The sequence below is a fragment of the Chiloscyllium plagiosum genome, chromosome 18 (genome assembly GCF_004010195.1).
Source record: "Chiloscyllium plagiosum isolate BGI_BamShark_2017 chromosome 18, ASM401019v2, whole genome shotgun sequence".
NCBI classification, from domain to species: domain Eukaryota; kingdom Metazoa; phylum Chordata; class Chondrichthyes; order Orectolobiformes; family Hemiscylliidae; genus Chiloscyllium; species Chiloscyllium plagiosum.
Window position 1 is genome coordinate 68,397,043 of NC_057727.1, and position 10,059 is coordinate 68,407,101.

Sequence of the window (10,059 nt, forward strand, 5' to 3'; positions counted from 1 at the left end):
ATACCCTTACTACTCTCTGAGTAAAGAAACTACCTCTGACATCTGTCTTATACCTATCTCCCCTCACTTTAAAGTTGTGTCCCCTTGTGTTTGCCATCCTCATACTTGGAAAAAGGGTCTCCCTGTCCACCTTATCTAACCCCCTGATTATCTTGTATGTCTCTATTAGGTCACCTCTCAACCTTCTTCTCTCTAACGAGAACCGCCTCAAGGCCCTCAGGCATTCCTCGTAAGACATTCCTTCCATACCATGCAACATCCTAGTAAATCTCCTTCTCCTCCTTTCCAAACCTTCCACATCCTTCTTCTAATGCGGTGACCAGAACTGTACACAATACTCCAAGTGTGGCCGTACCAGAGCTTTGTACAGCTGCAGCATAACCTCCTGGTTCCAGAACTCAATCCCTCTACTAATAAAGGCCAAAACACTGTATGCCTTCTTAACAACCCTGTCCATCTGGGTGGCAACTTTCAGGGATCTGTGTACATGGACACCGAGGTCTCTCTGCTCATCTGCACTCCCAAGAATCCTACCATTAGCCCAGTACTTTGCATTCCGATTACTCCAGCCAAAGTGTATCACCTTATAGTTGTCCACATTAAACTTCCTTTGCCACCTCTCAGTCCAGCTCTGCATCCTACCTATGTCTCTCTGCAACTATTACATCCTTCGTCACTATCCACAACTCCACCGACCTTAGTGTTGTCTGCAAATTTACTAACCCACCCTTCTAAGCCCTCATCCAGGTCATTTATAAAAATGACGAACAGCAGTGGACCCAACACCGACCCTTGCGGTACACCGCTAGTAACTGGACACCAAGATGAACATGTTCCATCAACTACAACCCTCTGTTTTCTTTCAGGAAGCCAATTGCTGATCCAAACTGCTATGTCTCCCACAATCCCATTCCTCCGCATTTTGTACAATAGCCTACTGTGGGGAACCTTATCGAACGTCTTGCTGAAATCCATACACACCACATCAACCTGTTTACTCTCATCTACCTGTTTGGTCATTTTGTCAAAAAACTCAATAAGATTCGTTAGGCATGACCTACCCTTCACAAAACCGTGCTGACTGTCCCTGATCAGATTATTCTTTTCTAGATAAATCTTATCTCTTATAACCTTTTCCAACACTTTACCAACAACTGAAGTGAGACTCACTGGTCGGTAATTACCAGGGTTGTCTCTACTACCCTTTTTGAACAAGGGAACCACATTTGCTATCCTCCAGTTCTCAGGCACTAATCCTGTAGATAATGATGATTTGAAGATCAATGCCAAAGGCTCGGCAATCTCTTCCCTTGCTTCCCAGAGGATCCTAGGATAGATCCCATCTGGCCCAGGGGACTTGTCTATTTTCACACTCTGCAGTATTTCTAATACCTCTTCCTTGTAAACCTCAATCTCTTCTAGTCTAGATGCAAGTATCTCTGTATCTTCCTCGCCAACATTTTCATTATCTATAGTGAACACTATCGAAAAATATTTATTTAGTGCTTCCCCTATCTCCTCTGACTCCACACACAACTTCCCACTATTATCCTTGATTGGCCCTAATTTAACTCTCGTCATTCTTTTATTCCTGGTATACCTATGGAAAGCTTTAGGGTTAACCCTGATCCTATCCGCCAACTGCTTCTCATGTCCCCTCCTGGCTCTTCTGAGCTCTCTTTTTAGGTCTTTCCTGACTTCCTTGTAACCCTCAAGCGCCCTGAGTTTTCCCATTTTGTCCTAACATAAGGCTTCTTTTTCTTCTTGACCAGGGATTCCACTTCCTTAGTAAACCACGGCTCATGCGTTCTATATCTTCCTCCCTGCCTGACAGGTACATACTTATCTAGGACACACAGGAGCTTTTCCTTGAATAAGCTCCACATTTTTAATGTGCTCATCCCCTGCAGTTTCCTTCCCCATTCTACGCTTCCTAAATCTTTCCTAATTGCATCGTAATTTCCCTTCCCCCCAGCTGTAACTCTTGCTCGGTGGAGTACACCTATCCCTTCTCGATTCAGGAGGTCTTGTGATGTAGTGGGGAGTTCCCCTACCTGATCAGAATTTCCAAGTTCAAGTCCCATACCAGGACTCATTGGCCATGGAAAACATGTCTGTATTATCACCTAGATTGACAACTCTTACTCAGCTTATCTGTTGCAGAGACCCTCATTTGCAGCTATGTTACTTCTGGACTTGATTATCCCAATGAATTCCTGGCTACTCTCTCATCCTCTACTCTTCATAAACTTGGGCTCATCCAACTTGTGCTTTCTTTCTGCATCTTAAAACTCAATGACCCAGAAGCTCTGTGCTTGGAGACCTTCCCTTGTTTCATTTCACGAAGAACCTTCAATATCTCTTCACCCCCTCCAATTCTGGCCTCTTTAATTGACCCCCTCCCCGGTAGCAGCCATGCTTTTACCTACTTTGATTGCAAGCTTTGGAATTCTTTCTCTACCTCTCTGTTCTCTGTATAATGCTCTACAAAACCCCTTTCTTTAATCATGTTTTTGGCTCCTATTTTGATATCCCTCTCTGTGGCACAGTAACAGAAGTGTCACAAACACTGTTGCTTGTGCTAAATGGACTTAAAAATTCAATATGTTCAATAAACAACGCAAATATAAATTGCTTTTATTGGTTAAGATAAATACACAGTAAGGTTTTGGTAAGGTTCAACAATAATATTCAATAGTGGCAAGTCAAACACGTTAACTCTTGTACCCAAGGCATGTTGGTAACCGCTTATGGTGAAACCAGGTAAAGGTCTCCTCCTCACATGATTATAAGGCCAGGTAGTAATATCATGGAGTCATACAGCACAGAAACAGACCCTTTGGTCCAACTATTCCATGCTGACCATAATCCGAAACTAAACGACTTCCACCTGTCTGTGCTTGGCTCATATCCCTCCAAACATTTATCATTCATGTACTTACCCAAACGCCTTTTAAATGTTGTAACCATACCCGCATTCACCACTTCCTCTGGAACCACTCTTGTGTAAAAAAAATGCCCTTATGTCTTTTTTGAAATCTTTCTCCTCTCACCTTAAAAATACACTCCTTAGTCTTGAAATCCCCCTCCCTAGGGGGATAAAAACCTTATCTATACCCATCATGATTTTATAAACCTTAACCTCCTACTCTTCAGTGAAAAAAGTCCCAGTCTATTCAGCCTCTCCTCATAACTCAAACCTTCCATTCACGGCAACATCATAGTAAATCTCTTCTGAATCCTTTCCAATTTAATAAGATCCTTCCTATAACGGGGCAACTAGAGCTGGACATAATACTCTCGAAGACGTCTCATCAACATCCTGTGCAACCTCAACATAACATCCCAACTCCTATTCTCAAAGGTATATGGAAGTGTTGAGTGGAACTGTCAATAAAGTAATTTTAAAATACCACTCCTGAGGCACTTGCTAGAAGGTATATCAATATTCCCATGCCTCTCGTTAACTGAAAATCACGCATTGATCTGAAGAGCCTGCAGATGCATCATTAGTTGGGTTGCTAGTTTGCAGTTGGCTGTTCAGTTACTAATCTGTTGACCATCACGTATGGCAAAGCAAAACCATTGATCAGAAAAGAACTCTTCTTTTTCCACTTTCATTAATAAGCAAGTCTTTGGGATGATGATCGACAGCTCATTAAGCACTGATGTGGTGGTGTGGTTTGATTTAGAATCCTAATTTTATGACAAAACAATTGACTGGTCAGATTGTTTGAAAGGTGTGCCAGGAGGTAGCTCTGTTGAGTTTAGAAGAGTAAGCAATCTTTTTGAAGTTAAAGCCAGTGAAAAGATTTGAAGTTGTGAAAATCAGTTTTCGAATGGCATCGTGTACCTCAAAGAGATACAGAACATGGAAGTGCAGGACAGTGATTTGATTATTGCAGACTAATGCTTGTGTTGACAAATTGCTCATCACCAAGAAAATCTGCATTCCAAACACACAACCCCTCTCATACTGTGAAGCAATCATTAATTGTGTTTGGTCTAGCTCATTTGTCATGATTGTTGATGTGACTGCTTGCCATTGTTGAATCATATGATTCATATAATCTTTTGTGTAATTAAAGACATTACTCATGGGCTGCCAACTGCCCTTCACTGGTTAACTGTAAAGGGATGTTCGGAATGACTTAAAGATTGAACAGTTGATAACGTGATTTTAAAATTCTACTCTTCAGGTGTTTAACAGAATGTATCAAAATCAGTTCCCAAGATTGAAATGTTTTTCTTTTCGTGAAGTCTTGTCCAAATTGAATTCAGAGATTGCCTCTGATGGTCTCTCCATTTTAACAAAAAATCGATTCAGTAAAAGGTAAACACAGTGAACCTGATGGTGCAAGATTGGAAACAGAGAATGCTGGGGAAGCTCAGTAAGTTTGGCAACATCTGTAGAGAGAGAAACTGTTAACACTTTGAGTCCTGGCTGACAGTTCTGAAGAAAAGTCAGACTGGACTCCCAATGTTAACTCTGTTTCTCTCTCAACAGATGCCTTCAGACCTGTTGAGTTGCTCCAGCGTTGTGTTTCTTTCAGATTTCCAGCATTCACAGTGTTTTACCTTTAAACGATGAGTAGGAATGGGTTTATAATGCCACTTTCTGAGTGCTCTACATATTCCTCTGCAATAACATTGGCAGTGTGACTCCAAATGATGTTAACCTTAGGGTGAACTTTGAGTATGTTTAGTGAACTTAATCAGAATTACAATCAGAAAAAGGTGTTCAGGTCTTATTGACTAAATGTATATCTGTCATCATTTATAATGATACTAGTAAAGGTTGATAAAATTTGAGAAAGCGTGTCTTATTAAAGGACATTCTGAATAAGTTCAGGATTGTGAGATCCTGCTGAGCTTTTCAAAAATATCCTTGGTAAGGGACAAACAATTTAGGGTGAGAGGGGAAAGATTTAAAAGAGACCTCAGGGGCAACACTTTTGGGCAAAGATTGGTGTGTGTATGGAACAAGCTGCCAGAGGAAGTGATGGAGGCTGATACAATTACAACATTTAAAAGGATGGGTATATGAATAGGAAGGGTTTAGAGGGATACGGGCCAAGTGTTGGCAAACTGCACTAGATCGACGAGTTAGACTGAGGGTCTGTTTCTGTGCTGTACGTCTCAATGACTCTAGTGGGCAAATTGGATGATGGCAGAAAGAGGGGTTGAAGTTGAACTAGTCGGATGACGGACATCACAGCGTGGTTGAAGTCAAGCTACTGAGGGTGCATGAGGAAGGTGCAAGACAGGTAAGTGTGACAAACCATGATCTATGGCAGCAGGAATAGGTGCTAGTGGCAGCTGCATCAGATTGTTATCTTGAAAGATCCAAAATTGAATTTTTTTATATAAGGCATGATAGACTGTAATTGCACTTCAATGAGAATCTCAGTTTTGCCTTGGAGATGCTTCAACACATTGGGAACAAACTATGAACACATTCACTAAGGTCTCCTTAGGTGATAAACATAATTGGACTCTATTGCAACCAGGAGAAACAAAAATATACATTTACTGGGAATAAACCTGAGAAATCTTTCCATTCAATGATTTTCTTCTGATCAATTCCTGTTAGAAATGAGTGCGTATGAGAAACTTCAGTCTATTTCCAGCATGGTTCATATGCAAAATTTACGTTTACAATGAAATGATCGACAAGACTATGGTACACAATATAACCATGTGGAAACATGGGCAGGAGTTTGGTCTTTTTAACCTTGTTTCTTGATTTTCTGACCTATGGTTATACTATAATGTAACCTTTTTTGCTTCACTTCTCTATTCTGTAACTAAGGATTGTTCTGTTCTGAAATAACATGGTAGTTCCGTTCCTGTGTTATCCTGTGTAATAGTGTGAAAATCACATAATAGCAACACCATTCAAACCAATGGCACTGGAATCGCGTTATAGCCAATACAAGTAAGGAAAGTTAGCGTTCTACAAATAATGGCTTAAATCCTTCAATCACGTTATAGCCAATTTGCATTGAAGAAACACTTGTTATAGCAGAACCGACTGTACCTAAGATGGCGATGTGTGTTGGTGACATTGTTACGCTGTAACTAATCTTGTGAGTGAAGAAGATGTAGCGAGGTACCTTTGTACCTAAGAGAGTACTGTAATGTGGCAACTTATAAACTTTTCACTGTACTCATTGAGTACATGTGACAATAAAGCTAATTCAATTCAATTCATTCCATTCAGGATAGACCTGCTGGCTCAGTAAATTTGCCCATTTTCACAATGCTTGGAGCATGATGTTGAAACATTTCTTATCCTCTCCATCCCACATCCTCAACCCAAAGGCAACAAAAAAAGCACTTGACTGATGAGGGATTAAAAACAACTGCAAAATTTACAGTAGCCCACCCAGAGCTATCAAAATTAGTCCAGGAGATCATATGGACTAAGCATCTGACATCTTTCATTTGGTGTAATTTTTGCCAGGAATCTGTGGAACTCCTTTCTGTAGATTTAAATAGCCACTACTATCAGGAATATTAACTCATTCCACACACTCAGTGCTTTTGATCAGGAATCTAAGCTGGGATGATCATTTGAGAATCATTTGTGTGAAACTTTGTTGCAATGGCTATACATCCCACGATGTGATCACAAGTGCAGAATCAAAGCGTAAAGGATGTTTAGTTCCGCTAGTTTGGAACACAGAAGATTTGAAATGGTTGAACAAAGCCTCAAAGCTAATGAAGGCAGCTAACAAAGTTGGTTACATTGATGGCTACTGAGGAAACGATCTCAAAGTGGGAGCAAGAAAAGTTTAAAATTATGAGAGCAGCAGGAAGTGAGCCTTTTTTAGACAAGCTGTGGAGGTGCTAGTGTTGGGCTGGGGTGCACAAGATCAGAAGTCACATGACACGAGGTTATAGTTCAACAGGTTTATTTGAAATCACAAGTTTTCAGAGCGTTACCCCTTTGTCAGGTGGAGTGAAGAGAAGCATACGGGCACAGAATTTATAGGCAGCGATCAAAATGTCTCACACCATTTGTACAATCTTTTGATCTCCCTGCCTATAAATTATGTGCCCGCACGCTTTTCTTCACTTCACTTGACGAAGGGGCAGCTCTCTGAAAATTTGTGATTTCAGATAAACCTGTTGGACGATAACCTGGTGTCATGTGACTTCTGACTTTTTTTTAAACAAAGCATAGCAGGTTTATGCAATAAATCACAAAAGCAGCTCCTTGAAGTAGGAAGCAAAAATGGGGTCAGATCATTGAGTAAGCATCAAGACAGTTTGAGTGTGTGGTTGATCTATCAAAAATGGTCATCTTAGCAAGTCTTGAGAAGATTTGTAGCTCAGGTTGAAGTTCTGGATGTAGGTTTGCTCGCTGAGCTGGAAGGTTCGTTTTCAGACGTTTCGTCCCCATACGAGGTAACATCTTCAGTGAGCCTTCGGATGAAGCACAGGTGGCATGGTTCACTATCTGGTCAGTCTTGTTGAAACCAATTGTTATTCCATGTTCTTAAGCATTCTGGTGAATCAATAACTAAGCACTGCCTAGAATGCAAAGCAGCAGTTATGATTGAGATTAGCAAGGCGACTCGGTGCTTTTTACAAACACAGTTTGTCCCTACACTTGAAGAAATTTTTTTTAAATTTGCAATCACAGTCCAGATTTGACAAAAGTACTGTCATCACTTATTGTAAAACCAATATAGATTAAAAGGTACCATCCTGGACACCCAATCAAATAATTTAAGGCCTGGTAAAAATTATTTCTGTTCCTGGTCCCTATAAAAGGGGTGGCACAGTGGCTGAGTGGTGAGCACTGCTGCCTCACAGCGCCAGGGACCCGGGTTCAATTCCAGCCTCGGGTGACTGTGTTTGCATGTTCTCCCCGTGTCTGCGTGGGTTTCCTCTGGGTGCTCCAGTTTCCTCCCGCAGTCCAAAGATGTGCAGCTCACGTGAATTGGCCATGCTAAATTGCCCATAGTGTTAGGTGCATTAGTCAGGGGGAAATGGGTCTGGCTGGGTTTCTCTTCGGAGGGTCAGTGTGGATTGGTTGGGCCGAAGGGCATGTTTCCACACTGTAGGGAATCTAATCTAATCTAATCATAAATGGAAAGTGAGTATTTATCGGGGAGAACAGGATTACATTTGCTGTGATCTCCTCATGTTTGAATGGCTGCTAACATGCACTGTCTGGTAATAGGGCTGCAATGAGAAAATGCAATTTGGAACACCAATTGCATCTTCACTGCTAAAATCCTACCTATTTGACCAGACTTTCAGTTACCTGTCCTCATGTCTCATTATGTAGTGTCAAAAGTGTGTCAGATTACACTTCTGTGAAGAACCTTGTTGTTGTTGTTCCTCTTCAAATTTCCCCCTAAATCGCCCAATTTCCATCTCTCCCCATCCCCTGCTGTCTTTTGGTCTCTTGGATAATTACCCAGCTGTCTGCACTACTATTGCACAGTAATCAAATGCTTTCTGTAGTAGCTAAAGAATCTTTGCGAATACTCCATTTGTCCACATTGTTTTGTCACACCCGTTTAACACCACATTGAGGGTTGCATGTCCTTGGAGAATTGTGGGCGGCACGGTGGTTAGCACTGCTTTCTCATAGCGCCAGAGACCTGAGTTCAATTCCCGCCTCAGGCATCTGTCTGTGTAGAGTTTGCACATTCTCCCTATGTCTGTGTGGGTTTCCTCCGGGTGCTCCTGTTTCCTCCCACAGTCCAAAAATGTGCAGGTTAGGTGAATTGGCCATGCTAAATTGCCCGTAGTGTTAGGTGAAGGGGTAAATGTAGAGGAATGGGTCTGTGTGCATTGCTCTTCGGAGGGTCGGTGTGGACTTGTTGGGCTGAAGGGCCTGTGTCTACACTGTAAGTAATCTAATCTAATTCTTTTATTGTTAATTGAAATAACAGAAGGGTCGAGAGTGGCATGGTGGTTAGGGAATGGGTTTGATACCACCCTGGAGACACAGAGTGTGTGGGGTTTGCATTTTCTCCCCATGTCTGTATGGGTTTCCTCCGGGTGCTCTGGTTTCCACCCACAATCCAGTGATGTGCAGGTTTGATGGATTGGCCATGCTAAATTGTCCTGTAGTATTCAGGGATGCGCAGGTTTAGTGGGTTAGCCGCGGGAAATGCAGGGTTATGGGGTTTGTGTTGGTGCAGTCCTGATTGTCCGAATAGCCTCTATTCACACTGTAGGGAATGGCTGAGATCACGCAGAAACAATGAAGGTGCTGGAAAAAGGAAAAACACATCAATCAACATTTGCAGCTAAGTCCATCCATCAACTGGAAGATTAAAGCTGAGAACCTTTGGCATTCACCTCAGCAAATATTGACATGATTTAGCACCACAAGAGAATCCTTCCTGCTTCTCAGGCGACTGGTGCATTTTGAAGGAAGATAGCGATCCTGAATTGTTTTGGTTAAAACAATATTATCTTGCTTATATTTTCTTAAACATGGACGTTTTGTTGGACTGACAATGTGGATGCCACTGATCACATGATGCCAGTTAACTCCAATTTCTGGAAAGTTCTGCCCAGCAGTTCTGCCCAGGTGATAAAAGTGTACAGCTTCCCCCTGGAATGTAACACTCCTTACATTGTATTCCAGCCAAGACCACACAAAGGGACTCATAGACAAAATGTTCAGGAGTCTGCTGGTCACACTGGAAGATTAAGAAGCTCCAATCTTTGCTCAAAGTCTGTCTAACTAATCTCAATATCTCACAAAAATCTGATGCCTTGAAAGAAAACCGCGTTTTGCCTTCGAAGTGAATCGCTCCCCAACTTACCATTATGACATCTTCATCAGTAATTTGACTGCATCCGAGCTCCTATGAAAGCAATGTCTATGCACAGCCAATTAAATGAAGCTCAGTTGGAGACTTAATGTTTATAACTCGCGTGAATGAAGTATAATAGTCTGGGTTATTAAAAAAAATTATAATTAGTAGGTTTTTCTCCTTTCTTTCTTGAACGTAAGTGATTGTGACTGTATGTTGCAAAACATTACCCTGGGTTTTGAATAGCAATAATAAACTGTACTTTATG